This window comes from Lissotriton helveticus, chromosome 7, assembly GCF_964261635.1.
Source record: "Lissotriton helveticus chromosome 7, aLisHel1.1, whole genome shotgun sequence".
Classification (NCBI taxonomy): domain Eukaryota; kingdom Metazoa; phylum Chordata; class Amphibia; order Caudata; family Salamandridae; genus Lissotriton; species Lissotriton helveticus.
In genome coordinates, this window is record NC_136068.1 from 1,047,401,678 (window position 1) to 1,047,420,687 (window position 19,010).

Below are 19,010 nucleotides of genomic sequence, written 5' to 3' on the forward strand. Positions count from 1 at the left end.
TATAGAAGCCAACTCAGCCTCGCTAGGAGGCTTCTCCAGATTTTCTTCTTTTGTCTTTCAGGTTGGAGCCTCGGCGGGAACAAGGGACATTGCGATTAAGTCGGCGGGAACAGCGGGAGCTGCAGTGCCGATAGGGGGCATTAGCACCAGCATTGGGCGGCCAGGTGCAGCGTGGGCAGCTGCCTCTTTCTGTGCAGGCATAGAAGGCTCCTCAGCCACACTTTGAGGCTTCACTTGATCTCTTTTGTGTTTTTTAGGGCAGAAGTCAGCAGGTGAGGCGGCACTGAACAGGAGCATCTTTCCCTTGGATTCTCGTTGACAGGAGCAGCTGGTGTACTGGGACTAGTTATCAATCAACAGCAATCAGAAGTGTTGGTGCTCTTCTTTTGGATGGCTTCTTCTGCGGTCACCAGCACTTGGGCAGACTTTGAAGGGGACATGGACAGGCCTGCATTCCAGCGCTTCCGGGAGCCACGCTGGTTTGAGAATCTTACCTGACCCACTGGATTAGCTGGTGGGCATGGCTCTGGTTGTGTGGGTGCTCAAGGTCGGTTGTGTACCCCCTACGATTTGGAAGGTAAGGGTCGGGTCAGTGTCCCAGGCCTCGGTGTGCTGTGGGGTGTGTTGGTGTAGTCTGCTCCAAAGGTGCCTTAAGCTTGTGGCGGGCTCTATTAAGTTGGGGTAGTTGGTGACACATCCCTATCAATCAATCAATCAATCAATCAGGCATTTGTAAAGCGCGCTACATACCCGTGAGGGTCTCAAGGCGCTGGGGGGGGGAGGAGACTGTCTCTGATCGAAGAGCCAGGTCTTGAGAAGTCTTCTGAAGGCCAGCAGGTCCTGGGTCCGTCGTAGGCTGGTGGGGAGATCATTCCAGGTCTTGGCAGTGAGGTAGGAGAAGGATCTGCCGCCGGTGGTGGATTTCCGGTTACGAGGAACTGTGGCGAGGGCGAGGGCGAGGGTGGCAGAGCGGAGGTTGTGGGTCGGGGTGTGGAAGCTGAGTCGGTTGTTGAGGTATGTAGGTCCGGTGTTGTGTAGCGCTTTGGGTGCATGGATGAGGAGTTTGAAGGTGATCCTCTTGTTGACTGGGAGCCAGTGCAGTCCTCTTAGGTGGGGTGTGATGTGGCTGCGTCGGGGGATGTCGAGGATTAGTCGTGCCGAGGCGTTCTGGATTCGTTGTAGTCGTCTCAGGAGCTTGGTTGTTGTTCCTGAGTAGTGGGCGTTTCCGTAATCGAATCTGTTGGTGATGAGGGCTTGGGTGACGGTTTTCCTCGTGACGAGAGAGATCCATTTGAAGATCCTGCGGAGCATTTGGAGGGTTTTGAAGCAGGACATGGAGACGGCGTTGACTTGCTTGGTCATGAAGAGAGTGGAGTCAAGGATGAACCCTAGGTTGCGTGCGTGGTCGGTGGGTTCGGGGCTGTGCCTAGCGATGTGGGCCACCAGCAGTCGTCCCAGGCTGATGGGGTGTGTCCGAGGATGAGGTCCTTCATTTTGTCTGAATTCAGCTTCAGTCTGCTGTCCTTCATCCAGTCGGCGACGGCCTTCATTCCCCTGTGGAGGTTGGCTTTGGCGGTGTGGGGGTCTTTGGTGAGGGATATGATCAGCTGGGTGTCGTCGGGGTAGGAGATGATGTTGAGGTTGTGCTGTTGCGCGACGCGGGCGAGAGGAGCCATGTAGATGTTGTGTCAGACGAAGTCTTCCTCGGGATCTGATGTGATGATATAAGGGTACACCTCTCGATACCTCCAATTCTGATTGTAATAAATACACAGAATATTGAAGTGATCAAGCGGGGGGGGGAAAGGGAATTAGGAAGGGAACAGCTGGGAAGGAGATCTGAAAAGGAAAAGTTATTGATGCTCAAAATACTTTTGATTCTTATTAATTCAAAGAAATAAAAATTGTTTCTAATGCTTGACCAATTCTATGAAGAAAGCTTCTTGATTCTTATAAAATTCTGAATAAGATTGTTTACCTATTAATGTTTGCAAATTATTATTCTCTTTCTTACTATTTTGCAACTCAAAAGAAAGACATTTCCTGAATATGACGCCCTAAGAAATAACACATAGAAAGTAGTGACCCAAAATCTGTAAATATCTTCTTTAAATAATCACAATCATAAGCAACTTGCGTCTTTAATACTATCTTTTACTTTCAGCATTCAAAATAAACTTCTTTGCAAGAATGTCTGTTTAAATCAAAACGTGTCACAAAATATTCTGAGAATTTTGAAGGTTAAATGCACCTCAAACAGTTAAAATAATTGAATTTCAGCGCAAAAACACTCAAGACTTGACATTAGATTCTGTCTGAAACTTTGCTTTAAATGACAGTTTTTGCAATTAGTGAATTTTGTATTCTAATTCTTCTTTAACTGAAGTTTTCTCCTACCTGTGGAGTACGACCTACTCTACGAATGTGAAAGGCTTACTGCAAATCTGGACCCAAGAAGATGTTTCTCCTTACTGCACTTCTGAACCCATGAAGAAAATTCTCCACGACGAAATTCGACCAGAAACAGCCTCCTCGCCCTCAAACACGAAGAACTATCTTCAGGACACACCCAATGGAAGTATCGCTGATCACCGAACCTTTGCTCTGGAGAAATAATCAAAAATACCCCAAACAAGATTGGAGCAAGCTGGAAGGCCTGCTTCCTCTCTGAATCATCCAGAATAGTGAGCAAAGGAGATAGGGTGTGGTCACGTACATCGACGTGCCTACGCCCTTGTATTCTCCACGCTCGCGATCACAATAGAAAACCCTACGCATCTCGCGGATGCGACAGCATGCCGAATCTCACGCATCTCGCGGACGCGTTTAGCATGCCGAACCTCACGCATCTCGCGGACGCGGCAGACTGCTAAATCTCACGCATCTGGCGGACAGTACTTAGACAAAAGGAGGTTTAACACAATATTAATACACAAACCTTGAACAGTTCTGCCACCAACGTCCCCTTGAAGTAGACCAGTGCACTTTACCACATAAACGCTTCGGACATGGCGGATGACTGTAACTGCTGCTGAGTGGGGCGGGCCCTAGACCGCAAGCCACCCTAGTCCTGACAGTATTCCCCCCTCCCTGGAGCGGTCTAGGGCCCGGCTTCGAAGGATGAAGGAGGTGGAAACGTCGCAACAAGCGAGAGGCGTGAATGTTTTCTGCTGGCTCCCATGAGTCATTCTTGGATCCATATCCTTTCCACGAAACAAGATACCACAACTTAGTGCCCCTCAGTTTGGAATGTAATATGTCTTGCACCTTGTATTCCCAATTACCCTGAACTAAGACTGGAGCTGGTCTGGATGTCACATTCTGCTTAGCCGGTTTCAACAGAGAAGTATGGAATACTGGATGGATCCGCAAGGTTTTGGAAAGCAACAATTTGTACGTCACTGGATTGACTTGACGAAGTATCGGATATGGTCCGATAAATTTGGGATGAAACATGTTTTTGTGTTTGAAAGCCAAATTCTTGGTAGACAACCACACTTTATCTCCAGTAACATACGTTGGTCCTGACTGGTGATGCTTATCATATTGCTTTTTGTACTTTTCTTTGCTTTGCAGTAAACGTTTATGAATTTGTCGATGAACAGTTTGCATGAGCTGTACTGTATCTTGCACAGCAGGTGCATCACTCACATCTTTGGGTAAGATTAAAGGAATAGTATTTGGTACATAACCGTATAGAGCTTCGAAAGGAGAGGATCCTGTAGATGAATGTGGTGAAGTATTATAAGCTATTTCAGCTATCCAAAGCAAATCTAACCAGGATCTTTTGGAATCTGTAACATAGCATCTCAAATACTGTTTCAATGTCTGGTTTAATCATTCGGTTTGACCATCTGTTTGTGGATGATAACTAGTAGACATGTTGGAAGTAATTTGCAGACACTGACACCATTGTTGCCAGAATTTAGATGAAAACTGAGAACCACGATCCGATAGTAACACTGAAGGCAAACCATGTAGTCGTACAACATTTGTTAGAAATATTTGTGCTAATTGTCCTGCTGTTGGCAATTGTTTACAAGCAATAAAATGAGCATACTCTGTTAGGCTATCCACAACTACTAAAATGACTGAATGAAGATTTATCTGTGGTAAATTTGTAATGAAATCCAAAGAAACATGTTCCCAAGGTCTAACTGGTGTTGGTAAGACTTGCAACAAACCTTTTGGTTTACTATGATCAGTCTTAAATCTAGCAAATATTTCACAATTTTTAGCCATCAAAGAAACATATTTTTGTAGAGTTGGCCACCAGAATAAGTTTTGTACTTTTTCTACTGTCTTTCTTGGACCTGGATGTCCTGCCATAGGATGGGAGTGTAGCCAACCAAACACAGTTTCTTGTAGTTTTTTGGTAGGCAGGTAAACTTGCTTTCCATGGAATGGTATTCCTTCTTTGATTGTTTGATTTTCTTTTTTGTTCTCCCAGTTTTTCCATTGAGATGGAAGAAAATTTTCATGAATGTTGTCTAGAAATTGATCTGCAGTCAGCAAACAGATTACTTTGTCAGGTTCTATTATTGCTTGTGGAGCTCCTTCGAATCTATGCAATGTAGAGTCTTTTCTAGAAAGAGCATCAGCTTTTTTGTTATATTGCCCAGGACGATAGGTTACTATGAAATCATATTCCGCAAAGAACATCATCCATCTTAACTGTCGTGGAGTTAACATCCTGGCTGAACTCATAAACTGTAAATTTCTATAATCTGTATATACAGTCACCGTGAATTTTGCTCCCATAATATAATGTCTCCATTCCTTGAAAGCTTCAAGTATAGCAAGCAATTCTTTTTCTGCAATGATATAATTTTGTTCTGCTGCATTCAATTTTCGAGACATATATGCAACTGGATGCATTTGACCTGTTTTGTGATGTCTTTGGGATAGAATGGCTGCAATTGCTACATCTGAAGCGTCTGCCTCAATTATGAAAGGTTCATTTACGTCAGGATGCATAAGAATCGGAGCCGCTGTAAATGCCTTTTTCAAACTCTGGAATGCATCATTGGCTTCTGTAGACCATTCAAATTTCACCTTTTTTCTTAATAAGCGAGTTATGGGAGCTACCACTGCTGAGAAATGATCTATAAAACTACGATAGAAATTTGCAAAGCCCAAAAAACATTGCACATCTCGAACTGACTTTGGAATGGGCCATTCTGCTACTGCCAGGATTTTTCTATCAGTCATTTTCATGCCAGTTGGTGTGAGCAATACTCCCAAGAATTCAACTTCAAAAACATGGAAGTCACATTTAGATAATTTGCAATACAGATTATGTGATTGTAAGGTTCTTAGCACTTGTTTGACATTTCCCTCATGTTTTTTCACAGAATCTGAATAAATTAAGATATGTTATGTTATGTTATGTTATGTTATGTTATGTTATGTTATGTTTAGGGCTCTTCTATAGCGCACGGCTACCCGAAAGGGCGTCCCGGCGCTTTGGCAAAGAGAACCACGGCGAAGAACACAACACAGCTGCTCGCAAAGGTCGGGGGAGAAATCATACTGAAAAGAGCCAGGTTTTCAGCTCCCTTCTAAAAGAAAGAAGACTGGTAGACTTTCTCATTCCAGCAACGCGGGACCAAGTAACGGAAGGAACGCCCTCCGATCCGGGCAAGTTTAATAGGGGGAACCTCGGCTTTAGCCAACAAGGCGGACCGCAAAGTCCTCCTCGGAACATAAAAAGCCAATCGCTTCCCCAGATACTTAGGGCCGATCATATGGAGGGTCTTGAAAGCCAGAGTCAAAACCTTGAAGGTGATTCTCTGAGCAATGGGCAACCAGTGCAGTCTCTTTAGAAGTTCCGAGGCTCTTGCCCTGCGTGGAAGACCAAAAATGGCTCTTGCAGCCGAGTTCTGTACAATCTGCAAGCGGGCCAGCAGATATTTAGGCAGCCCGAGATACAGGGCATTCGTGTAGTCGAGTCCCGAGCCAATTAGAGACTGCACAATGATTTTTTTGTGCTGCAAGGACAGCAAAGGGAGAAACTTCCGAAGCATTTTTAAAATGCCGAAGCATTTCCCCGTCAGACCAACAATTTGCGGTCCGAAAGAAAGGCCGTCATCACACTGCACACCAAGGTTTTTAGCTTTCACCGAGGGCACATCAGGAGGAGACATGTCCTGCGGCCACCAGGTCTTCCAGCTAGGATCCGGCGGACACCCGAAGAAGAGCAGCTCCGACTTGTCGGAATTGCACTTCAGACTGTTCCGCCGAAACCAGTCAAAGACCGCACCCAGACATTCCCCGATCAGACCACCATCAAAAGCCTCTCCCTTCTTACAAGTAAAAAGGAGCTGGGTGTCATCAGCATAGGATATGATCCGGGCACCAAAAGATTCCGCAACCGCCGCCAGAGGGGCCACGTAGATATTGAAGAGGGTGGGACTCAGGATAGATCACTGAGGAACCCCCACCTCCAGCGGCGGCATTTCTGCGGAAAAAGGTGGTGCCCACACCACTTGTCGACGGCCGGTCAGAAAGGATTGAAACCAGTTCCACACCGTCCCACGGAACCCAATCTCCCAGAGTCTAGAAAGGAGACCGATATGGGGAACGGTGTCAAACGCCGCCGACAAGTCCAGCATAACCAGGATCGCCTTCCCTCCCCGATCTAAAGTCTCCCTGATGGCGTCGGTGATCTCGAGCAAAGCTGTCTCCGTGCTGTAATTCGCACGGAAGCCCGACTGGGAATCATGTAAGATGTTATTGCTCTCTATAAAGCTGGAGATTGTGAGCTGTACATGTTTCTCGATAACCTTAGCCAGAGCAGGGAGGAGGGAGATCGGCCTATAGTTAGCATGGACAAGAGGATCCAACGTAGGCTTTTTGAGTAGCGGCAGGATCAGGGCGTGCTTCCAGGCCGATGGAACTTCGCCCAATGTCAAGGAAAGATTAAGCAGCGGGTTAAGCAAGCTGTTAATTGCTGGCGCTATATTTCCTAGGCATTTTGCTGGGCACGGGTCCATCGGTGAACCTGACTGGAAACGGGAGAGGAGATCAAGAGAGGAGGTGGCGGATAACGGAGGAAAGTCCGAGAGAACTGGATTCTTCTCAACCGATGGCAAAGGGAGAGTCACCAGCAAACCTGTGGGTGATCCAGCATCTATACCAGGGAAAGTGTCCTGAATGGACTTGATTTTGTTTATAAAAAAGTCCACAAGCTGGTTAATCCAAGCTGCGGAGTGCGAGTGGACGGGCGCGCTCGAGGAGGGGGAAACAAACTCCTTTACAATCCGAAAGAGTTCTTTACTCCTACTTTCCGCCTCATCGATTCTGCGCTCCAAATACACTTTTTTTCCCTCAGATATATGCTTGTGGTAGCTCCTAATCGCATCCCGATATTTAATTTTATCATCCAGATCATACTTACGTCGCCACAGTCTCTCGGCTCTCTTGCAATCTTGGTGCATTAGCCCAAGCGCCGGGGTAAACCAGGGGGCCGAAACATGTCTGGCCACAGATTTGACTGGTTTCCCCGGAGCGAGCTCCTCAAATCTAGCTGCCAACCACTTCTGGACAGAGTCTAGATTTTCCTCCAAGTTGCCAGCGAGCGGACATGGATGAAGCTGAAGAGCGTCAGACAGTATCTCCGCCGTGACCCTGTAAAACGGAGGAAAGGATGCAGAAGTCAATTAAAAAGTGGTCAGTCCATAGCACAGGACGTGGGAGGGATACTTCAATCGACCTGGTCGAAAAAACCTGATCAATTGTATGACCTTTGAAGTGGGTGGGGCTGGTGATATAAGAGATCATCCCTAAGGGGCCGACCGTCTCCTGAAATTTATTAGTATCAGGGTTCACTACATCGTCCATATGGACATTCAGATCCCCCAGCAGGAAACAGTGCTCCGATCTGAGGCAAGGCACCGAAAGTGCCGCCTGCAGATCCTCAAAAAAAGAGCCAAAAGGCCCTGGAGCTCTGTAGATAAGGATCCCGGTGCACGTATAACAGGAAGAAAGCCCAAGGGTAAAACCTAAGGCTTCACAGCCGGTGATGTTCTCAACGGCAAAGATTGAACAAGGGACACTCTTATTCACAATCAGGGCTACGCCCCCGCCTCTCCCTCCCACTCTATCCCTCCTAAAAATATTGTAGTTGGAGGGAATAGCCGTCGCCAGATCAGGACCCGAGGACTCTCCGAGCCATGTCTCCGTAAGAAAGAGGCAAGTTGTTTTAGTGCCAGATAGCAGACTCCAGATATCATTGGCATGTCTGCTAAGAGATCTGGTATTAAGCAGCGAGCAATAATGGCGCATAGGAGAGGGTTCCTTGATGGCCTCCCTCGGAGCTGAGACACGCCAGCCACATGCCACGCAGCCCCTCTTAAGGGAGCGGCCGCAAGGCAAAACATGGTGGCAGGCAGGAGACTGACTGCGTAGAGCCAATAGCTCCAACGAAGAATAGGTAAGCATCTGAGCGGAACATACACCCAAAGCCATAAGTACACAGCGCCACTATAATAATCCCGGTCCTACCTCGTCCACCTCCGAGACGCTGACGAGCGCAGACGGGCAGGACTCTGGCACGACTCAGGCGCAGGGATATCATCTATGTAGACGATAACAAATAGATCCAGAAATTCTCTTAAAACGTCATTTAGAAAAAACTGAGAGGCCGCTGGTGCGTTACAAAGGCCAAAGGGCATTACCAAATATTCAAATAATCCATATCGAGTTTTGAATGCAGTTTTCCACTCATCTCCTTGTCTAATACGCACCAAATGGTAAGCCCCCCTAAGATCAAGTTTTGTATAAATTACTGCTGTTTTAACTTGATCCAAAAGGACTGGGATGAGTGGCAATGGATATTTGTTCTTGATTGTGATTTTGTTCAATGCCCTATAATCTATGCATGTTCTTAATTCCCCATTCGCTTTTGGTATGAAAAATAAAGGGGAGGCAGCTGGTGACTTAGAAGGGCGGATAAAACCATTCTCCAAATACTGATCCAGATACTGTCTCAGATGTTGATTTTCTTTTCCGGACAGAGCATAAATTCTGCAATTTGGTACACAAGAACCTGGTATGAGATCGATTTGACAATCATAACTGCGATGAGGAGGGAGAACTGCTGCCTTTTCTTCACTGAATACCTCTTGAAACATTTTGTAACATGTGGGTAGAACTGTTTCCTTTTCCTCAGCAGTAGCTATTTGACTCACTGTTGACGTGAAAGACTTTAAACTGGATGAATGGCAAAATCAGAGAGAAATACAAGTTCTCTTTTTTGCCAATCAATAAAAGGATTATGCAGACAAAGCCATGGCATTCCAAGAATAAATCCATACTGGGGTGCTTGAATCACGTCAAAGTGAACCTCCTCCTTATGATGTTGTTTTTTGGAATCCTCACAAAGCATGGTTACTTTTGTAGTTTGCATTGTTACTGGGCCTCCAGACAAGATTTTTCCGTCTACTGCTTGAACTATTTCTGGAGTTTCTTTCTTTTCACAGATTATACTAAGTCGTTGTGCTGTTTCCAGGTCTACAAAATTTCCCGTGGCCCCTGAATCAATTAAAACTTCCATTTGCCAGATTTTATGAGTTAACTGTACTTGCACTGCTAATCGAAAATGAGCTTTATAATTAGTTACACAAGAGTTTATTGAAGGGTAGGCAATGGTTCCCAAGAGATCCCCCTCTAAACATCTTGGGCATATTAGTTTTCCGACTTTTGCTCTATTGTTTCAATAACTGCCGCCTTGCTGACATTTGAAGACTTGCCCTTTGGTTTCATCCTACAGTCTTTCACGAAATGTCCTTTACGACCACAATGAAGGCATTGTCCATTTTTTCGTCTATTTTCTTTTTCTTCTTTTGACAATGGCTGTCTAAGAGTTCCAATTTCCATTGGCTCAGGGCTTGATTCAGAGTGTGAGAATTGAGTTCGAGATCTATTTTCATGTTTCCAAATAGGTTTGTCACCTCTTTTCTTGTCTGTTCTTCGTTCAGAAAGTCTGTGATCTAAACGTAAGGTTAGATTTATCAAATCCGAACAAGCTGTTGGTTGTGGGTCTATTTGGGCTAAAACATCCTTTAAGTCGTCTTTTAATCCCTGATAAAAAAGAGCTGCTCTCTTTTCTTCCGGCCAAGAGGTTTCTGCAACAAGTCTATTAAAATGTGATAGGTATGTAATAAGGTCTCTACTTCCTTGTCTTAACTGTAACAATTCACGATCTGCAGATAAAGTCACAATACGTCTATCAAATACTTTCTCGAATTCTTCAACAAAGCGCCGCCAGTTATATAATAGCGCGCTGTCTTGCCTTACAAATGGGACTGCCCAATTCGCAGCATCTCCAGACAGATAAGAGATAAGAAAAGCAATTCTGGACTGGGGGGTAGGGAATGCTGCTGGTCTACAGGAAAAATGCAACTCAATTTGTGTTAAAAAAAATCTGTACCTTAGAAGGGTCCCCAGAAAAACGCTCTGGAGCAGCCAAAGGAATTTGTGGTGGAACAGTAACTGATATATTTGTTCTTGCGCTAGTGTCTTGAACATCCTCTGGAAGGGGAGTATTCATAAGTTGTATATTATCTACCTTGTCAGACAATAACGCAGTAGCATTCATAGTTTCATTTAAATCAGCTTGCATTTTAACAATGACAGCCATTAAGTCATCCATGGTGGCCATTATGGCAGCACAATCAGATCAGGAGGAAAATTATTCGTGGGCTCACTATTCTGTCAGACGAAGTCTTCCTCGGGATCTGATGTGATGATATAAGGGCCCACCTCTCGATACCTCCAATTCTGATTGTAATAAATACACAGAATATTGAAGTGATCAAGCGGGGGGGAAAGGGAATTAGGAAGGGAACAGCTGGGAAGGAGATCTGAAAAGGAAAAGTTATTGATGCTCAAAATACTTTTGATTCTTATTAATTCAAAGAAATAAAAATTGTTTCTAATGCTTAACCAATTCTATGAAGAAAGCTTCTTGATTCTTATAAAATTCTGAATAAGATTGTTTACCTATTAATGTTTGCAAATTATTATTCTCTTTCTTACTATTTTGCAATTCAACTCAAAAGAAAGACATTTCCTGAATATGACGCCCTAAGAAATCACACATAGAAAGTAGTGACCTAAAATCTGTAAATATCTTCTTTAAATAATCACAATCATAAGCAACTTGCGTCTTTAATACTATCTTTTACTTTCAGCATTCAAAATAAACTTCTTTGCAAGAATGTCTGGTTAAATCAAAACGTGTCACAAAATATTCTGAGAATTTTGAAGGTTAAATGCACCTCAAACAGTTAAAATAATTGAATTTCAGCGCAAAAACACTCAAGACTTGACATTAGATTCTGTCAGAAACTTTGCTTTAAATGACAGTTTTTGCAATTAGTGAATTTTGTATTCTAATTCTTCTTTAACTGAAGTTTTCTCCTACCTGTGGAGTACGACCTACTCTACGAATCTGAAAGGCTTACTGCAAATCTGGACCCAAGAAGATGTTTCTCCTTACTGCACTTCTGAACCCATGAAAAAATTCTCCACGACGAAATTCGACCAGAAACAGCCTCCTCGCCCTCAAACACGAGGAACTATCTTCAGGAGACACCCAATGGAAGTATCGCTGATCGCCGAACCTTTGCTCTGGAGAAATAATCAAAAATACCCCAAACAAGATTGGAGCAAGCTGGAAGGCCTGCTTCCTCTCTGAATCATCCAGAATAGTGAGCAAAGGAGATAGGGTGTGGTCACGTACATCGACGTGCCTACGCCCTTGTATTCTCCACGCTCGCGATCACAATAGAAAACCCTACGCATCTCGCGGATGCGACAGCATGCCGAATCTCACGCATCTCGCGGACGCGTTTAGCATGCCGAACCTCACGCATCTCGCGGACGCGGCAGACTGCTAAATCTCACGCATCTGGCGGACAGTACTTAGACAAAAGGAGGTTTAACACAATATTAATACACAAACCTTGAACAGTTCGGCCACCAACGTCCCCTTGAAGTAAACCAGTGCACTTTACCACATAAACGCTTCGGACATGGCGGATGACTGTAACTGCTGCTGAGTGGGGCGGGCCCTAGACCGCAAGCCACCCTAGTCCTGACAGTATTCCCCCCTCCCTGGAGCGGTCTAGGGCCCGGCTTCGAAAGATGAAGGAGGTGGAAACGTCGCAACAAGCGAGAGGCGTGAATGTTTTCTGCTGGCTCCCATGAGTCATTCTTGGATCCATATCCTTTCCACGAAACAAGATACCACAACTTAGTGCCGCTCAGTTTGGAATCTAATATGTCTTGCACCTCGTATTCCCAATTACCCTGAACTAAGACTGGAGCTGGTCTGGATGTCACATTCTGCTTAGCCGGTTTCAACAGAGAAGTATGGAATACTGGATGGATCCGCAAGGTTTTGGGAAGAAACAATTTGTACGTTACTGGATTGACTTGACGAAGTATCGGATATGGTCCGATAAATTTGGGATGAAACATGTTTTTGTGTTTGAAAGCCAAATTCTTGGTAGACAACCACACTTTATCTCCAGCAACATACGTTGGTCCTGACTGGTGATGCTTATCATATTGCTTTTTGTACTTTTCTTTGCTTTGCAGTAAACGTTTATGAATTTGTCGATGAACAGTTTGCATGAGCTGTACTGTATCTTGCACAGCAGGTGCATCACTCACATCTTTGGGTAAGATTAAAGGAATAGTATTTGGTACATAACCGTATAGAGCTTCGAAAGGAGAGGATCCTGTAGATGAATGTGGTGAAGTATTATAAGCTATTTCAGCTATCCAAAGCAAATCTAACCAGGATCTTTTGGAATCTGTAACATAGCATCTCAAATACTGTTTCAATGTCTGGTTTAATCATTCGGTTTGACCATCTGTTTGTGGATGATAACTAGTAGACATGTTGGAAGTAATTTGCAGACACTGACACCATTGTTGCCAGAATTTAGATGAAAACTGAGAACCACGATCCGATAGTAACACTGAAGGCAAATCATGTAGTCGTACAACATTTGTTAGAAATATTTGTGCTAATTGTCCTGCTGTTGGCAATTGTTTACGAGCAATAAAATGAGCATACTTCGTTAGGCTATCCACAACTACTAAAATGACTGAATGAAGATTTATCTGTGGTAAATTTGTAATGAAATCCAAATAAACATGTTCCCAAGGTCTAACTGGTGTTGGTAAGACTTGCAACAAACCTTTTGGTTTACTATGATCAGTCTTAAATCTAGCAAATATTTCACAATTTTTAGCCAACAAAGAAACATCTTTTTGTAGAGTTGGCCACCAGAATAAGTTTTGTACTTTTTCTACTGTCTTTCTTGGACCTGGATGTCCTGCCATAGGATGGGAGTGTAGCCAACCAAACACAGTTTCTTGTAGTTTTTTGGTAGGCAGGTAAACTTGCTTTCCATGGAATGGTATTCCTTCTTTGAATGTTTGATTTTCTTTTTTGTTCTCCCAGTTTTTCCATTGAGATGGAAGAAAATTTTCATGAATGTTGTCTAGAAATTGATCTGCATTCAGCAAACAGATTACTTTGTCAGGTTCTATTATTGCTTGTGGAGCTCCTTCGAATCTATGCAATGTAGAGTCTTTTCTAGAAAGAGCATCAGCTTTTTTGTTATCTTGCCCAGAACGATAGGTTACTATGAAATCATATTCCGCAAAGAACATCATCCATCTTAACTGTCGTGGAGTTAACATCCTGGCTGAACTCATAAACTGTAAATTTCTATAATCTGTGTATACAGTCACCGTGAATTTTGCTCCCATAATATAATGTCTCCATTCCTTGAAAGCTTCAAGTATAGCAAGCAATTCTTTTTCTGCAATGATATAATTTTGTTCTGCTGCATTAAATTTTCGAGACATATATGCAACTGGATGCATTTGACCTGTTTTGTGATGTCTTTGGGATAGAATGGCTGCAATTGCTACATCTGAAGCGTCTGCCTCAATTATGAAAGGTTCATTTACGTCAGGATGCATAAGAATTGGAGCCGCTGTAAATGCCTTTTTCAAACTCTGGAATGCATCATTGGCTTCTGTAGACCATTCAAATTTCACCTTTTTTCTTAATAAGCGAGTTATGGGAGCTACCACTGCTGAGAAATAATCTATAAAACGACGATAGAAATTTGCAAAGCCCAAAAAACATTGCACATCTCGAACTGACTTTGGAATGGGCCATTCTGCTACTGCCAGGATTTTTCTATCAGTCATTTTCATGCCAGTTGGTGTGAGCAATACTCCCAAGAATTCAACTTCAAAAACATGGAAGTCACATTTAGATAATTTGCAATACAGATTATGTGATTGTAAGGTTCTTAGCACTTGTTTGACATGTCCCTCATGTTTTTCCACAGAATCTGAATAAATTAAGATATGTTATGTTATGTTATGTTATGTTTAAGGCTCTTCTATAGCGCACGGCTACCCGAAAGGGCGTCCCGGCGCTTTGGCAAAGAGAACCACGGCGAAGAACACAACACAGCTGCTCGCAAAGGTCGGGGGAGAAATCATACTGAAAAGAGCCAGGTTTTCATCTCCCTTCTAAAAGAAAGGAGACTGGTAGACTTTCTCATTCCAGCAACGCGGGACCAAGTAACGGAAGGAACGCCCTCCGATCCGGGCAAGTTTAATAGGGGGAACCTCGGCTTTAGCCAACAAGGCGGACCGCAAAGTCCTCCTCGGAACATAAAAAGCCAATCGCTTCCCCAGATACTTAGGGCCGATCATATGGAGGGCCTTGAAAGCCAGAGTCAAAACCTTGAAGGTGATTCTCTGAGCAATGGGCAACCAGTGCAGTCTCTTTAGAAGTTCCGAGGCTCTTGCCCTGCGTGGAAGACCAAAAATGGCTCTTGCAGCCGAGTTCTGTACAATCTGCAAGCGGGCCAGCAGATATTTAGGCAGCCCGAGATACAGGGCATTCGTGTAGGCGAGTCCCGAGCCAATTAGAGACTGCACAATGATTTTTTTTGTGCTGCAAGGACAGCAAAGGGAGAAACTTCCGAAGCATTTTTAAAATGCCGAAGCATTTCCCCGTCAGACCAACAATTTGCAGTCCGAAAGAAAGGCCGTCATCACACTGCACACCAAGGTTTTTAGCTTTCACCGAGGGCACATCAGGTGGAGACATGTCCTGCGGCCACCAGGTCTTCCAGCTAGGATCCGGCGGACACCCGAAGAAGAGCAGCTCCGACTTGTCGGAATTGCACTTCAGACTGTTCCGCCGAAACCAGTCAAAGACCGCACCCAGACATTCCCCGATCAGACCACCATCAAAAGCCTCTCCCTTCTTACAAGTAAAAAGGAGCTGGGTGTCATCAGCATAGGATATGATCCGGGCACCAAAAGATTCCGCAACCGCCGCCAGAGGGGCCACGTAGATATTGAAGAGGGTGGGACTCAGGATAGATCCCTGAGGAACCCCCACCTCCAGCGGCGGCATTTCTGCGGAAAAAGGTGGTGCCCACACCACTTGTCGACGGCCGGTCAGAAAGGATTGAAACCAGTTCCACACCGTCCCACGGAACCCGATCTCCCAGAGTCTAGAAAGGAGACCGATATGGGGAACGGTGTCAAACGCCGCCGACAAGTCCAGCATAACCAGGATCGCCTTCCCTCCCCGATCTAAAGTCTCCCTGATGGCGTCGGTGATCTCGAGCAAAGCTGTCTCCGTGCTGTAATTCGCACGGAAGCCCGACTGGGAATCATGTAAGATGTTATTGCTCTCTATAAAGCTGGAGATTGTGAGCTGTACATGTTTCTCGATAACCTTAGCCAGAGCAGGGAGGAGGGAGATCGGCCTATAGTTAGCATGGACAAGAGGATCCAACGTAGGCTTTTTGAGTAGCGGCAGGATCAGGGCGTGCTGCCAGGCCGATGGAACTTCGCCCAATGTCAAGGAAAGATTAAGCAGCGGGTTAAGCAAGCTGTTAATTGCTGGCGCTATATTTCCTAGGCATTTTGCTGGGCATGGGTCCATCGGTGAACCTGACTGGAGCCGGGAGAGGAGATCAAGAGAGGAGGTGGCGGATAACGGAGGAAAGTCCGAGAGAACTGGATTCTTCTCAACCGATGGCAAAGGGAGAGTCACCAGCAAACCTGTGGGTGATCCAGCATCTATACCAGGGAAAGTGTCCTGAATGGACTTGATTTTGTTTATAAAAAAGTCCACAAGCTGGTTAATCCAAGCTGCGGAGTGCGAGTGGACGGGCGCGCTCGAGGAGGGGGAAACAAACTCCTTTACAATCCGAAAGAGTTCTTTACTCCTATTTTCCGCCTCATCGATTCTGCGCTCCAAATACACTTTTTTCCCTCAGATATATGCTTGTGGTAGCTCCTAATCGCATCCCGATATTTAATTTTATCATCCAGATCATACTTACGTCGCCACAGTCTCTCGGCTCTCTTGCAATCTTGGCGCATTAGCCCAAGCGCCGGGGTAAACCAGGGGGCCGAAACATGTCTGGCCACAGATTTGACTGGTTTCCCCGGAGCGAGCTCCTCAAATCTAGCTGCCAACCACTTCTGGACAGAGTCTAGATTTTCCTCCAAGTTGCCAGCGAGCGGACATGGATGAAGCTGAAGAGCGTCAGACAGTATCTCTGCCGTGACCCTGTAAAACGGAGGAAAGGATGCAGAAGTCAATTAAAAAAGTCGCCAGATCAGGACCCGAGGACTCTCCAAGCCATGTCTCCGTAAGAAAGAGGCAAGTTGTTTTAGTGCCAGATAGCAGACTCCAGATATCATTGGCATGTCTGCTAAGAGATCTGGTATTAAGCAGGGAGCAATAATGGCGCATAGGAGAGGGTTCCTTGATGGCCTCCCTCGGAGCTGAGACACGCCAGCCACATGCCACACAGCCCCTCTTAAGGGAGCGGCCGCAAGGCAAAACATGGTGGCAGGCAGGAGACTGACTGCGTAGAGCCAATAGCTCCAACGAAGAATAGGTAAGCATCTGAGCGGAACATACACCCAAAGCCATAAGTACACAGCGCCACTATAATAATCCCGGTCCTACCTCGTCCGCCTCCGAGACGCTGACGAGCGCAGACGGGCAGGACTCTGGCACGACTCAGGCGCAGGGATATTATCTATGTAGACGATAACAAATAGATCCAGAAATTCTCTTAAAACGTCATTTAGAAAAAACTGAAAGGCCGCTGGTGCGTTACAAAGGCCAAAGGGCATTAACAAATATTCAAATAATCCATATCGAGTTTTGAATGCAGTTTTCCACTCATCTCCTTGTCTAATACGCACCAAATGGTAAGCCCCCCTAAGATCAAGTTTTGTATAAATTACTGCTGTTTTAACTTGATCCAAAAGGACTGGGATGAGTGGCAATGGATATTTGTTCTTGATTGTGATTTTGTTCAATGCCCTATAATCTATGCATGTTCTTAATTCCCCATTCGCTTTTGGTATGAAAAATAAAGGGGAGGCAGCTGGTGATTTAGAAGGGCGGATAAAACCATTCTCCAAATACTGATCCAGATACTGTCTCAGATGTTGATTTTCTTTTCCGGACAGAGCATAAATTCTGCAATTTGGTACACAAGAACCTGGTATGAGATCGATTTGACAATCATAACTGCGATGAGGAGGGAGAACTGCTGCCTTTTCTTCACTGAATACCTCTTGAAACATTTTGTAACATGTGGGTAGAACTGTTTCCTTTTCCTCAGCAGTAGCTATTTGACTCACTGTTGACGTGAAAGACTTTAAACAGGATGAATGGCAAAATCAGAGAGAAATACAAGTTCTCTTTTTTGCCAATCAATAAAAGGATTATGCAGACAAAGCCATGGCATTCCAAGAATAAATCCATACTGGGGTGCTTGAATCACGTCAAATTGAACCTCCTCCTTATGATGTTGTTTTTTGGAATCCTCACAAAGCATGGTTACTTTTGTAGTTTGCATTGTTACTGGGCCTCCAGACAAGATTTTTCCGTCTACTGCTTGAACTATTTCTGGAGTTTCTTTCTTTTCACAGATTATACTAAGTCGTTGTGCTGTTTCCAGGTCTACAAAATTTCCCGTGGCCCCTGAATCAATTAAAACTTCCATTTGCCAGATTTTATGAGTTAACTGTACTTGCACTGCTAATCGAAAATGAGCTTTATAATTAGTTACACAAGAGTTTATTGAAGGGTAGGCAATGGTTCCCAAGAGATCCCCCTCTAAACATCTTGGGCATATTAGTTTTCCGACTTTTGCTCTATTGTTTCAATAACTGCCGCCTTGCTGACATTTGAAGACTTGCCCTTTGGTTTCATCATACAGTCTTTCACGAAATGTCCTTTACGACCACAATGAAGGCATTGTCCATTTTTTCGTCTATTGTCTTTTTCTTCTTTTGACAATGGCTGTCTAAGAGTTCCAATTTCCATTGGCTCAGGGCTTGATTCAGAGTGTGAGAATTGAGTTCGAGATCTATTTTCATGTTTCCAAATAGGTTTGTCACCTCTTTTCTTGTCTGTTCTTCGTTCAGAAAGTCTGCGATCTAAACGTAAGGTTAGATTTATCAAATCCGAACAAGCTGTTGGTTGTGGGTCTATTTGGGCTAAAACATCCTTTAAGTCGTCTTTTAATCCCTGATAAAAAAGAGCTGCTCTCTTTTCTTCCGGCCAAGAGGTTTCTGCAACAAGTCTATTAAAATGTGATAGGTATGTAATAAGGTCTCTACTTCCTTGTCTTAACTGTAACAATTCACGATCTGCAGATAAAGTCACAATACGTCTATCAAATACTTTCTCGAATTCTTCAACAAAGCGCCGCCAGTTATATAATAGCGCGCTGTCTTGCCTTACAAATGGGACTGCCCAATTCGCAGCATCTCCAGACAGATAAGAGATAAGAAAAGCAATTCTGGACTGGGGGGTAGGGAATGCTGCTGGTCTACAGGAAAAATGCAACTCAATTTGTGTTAAAAAAAATCTGTACCTTAGAAGGGTCCCCAGAAAAACGCTCTGGAGCAGCCAA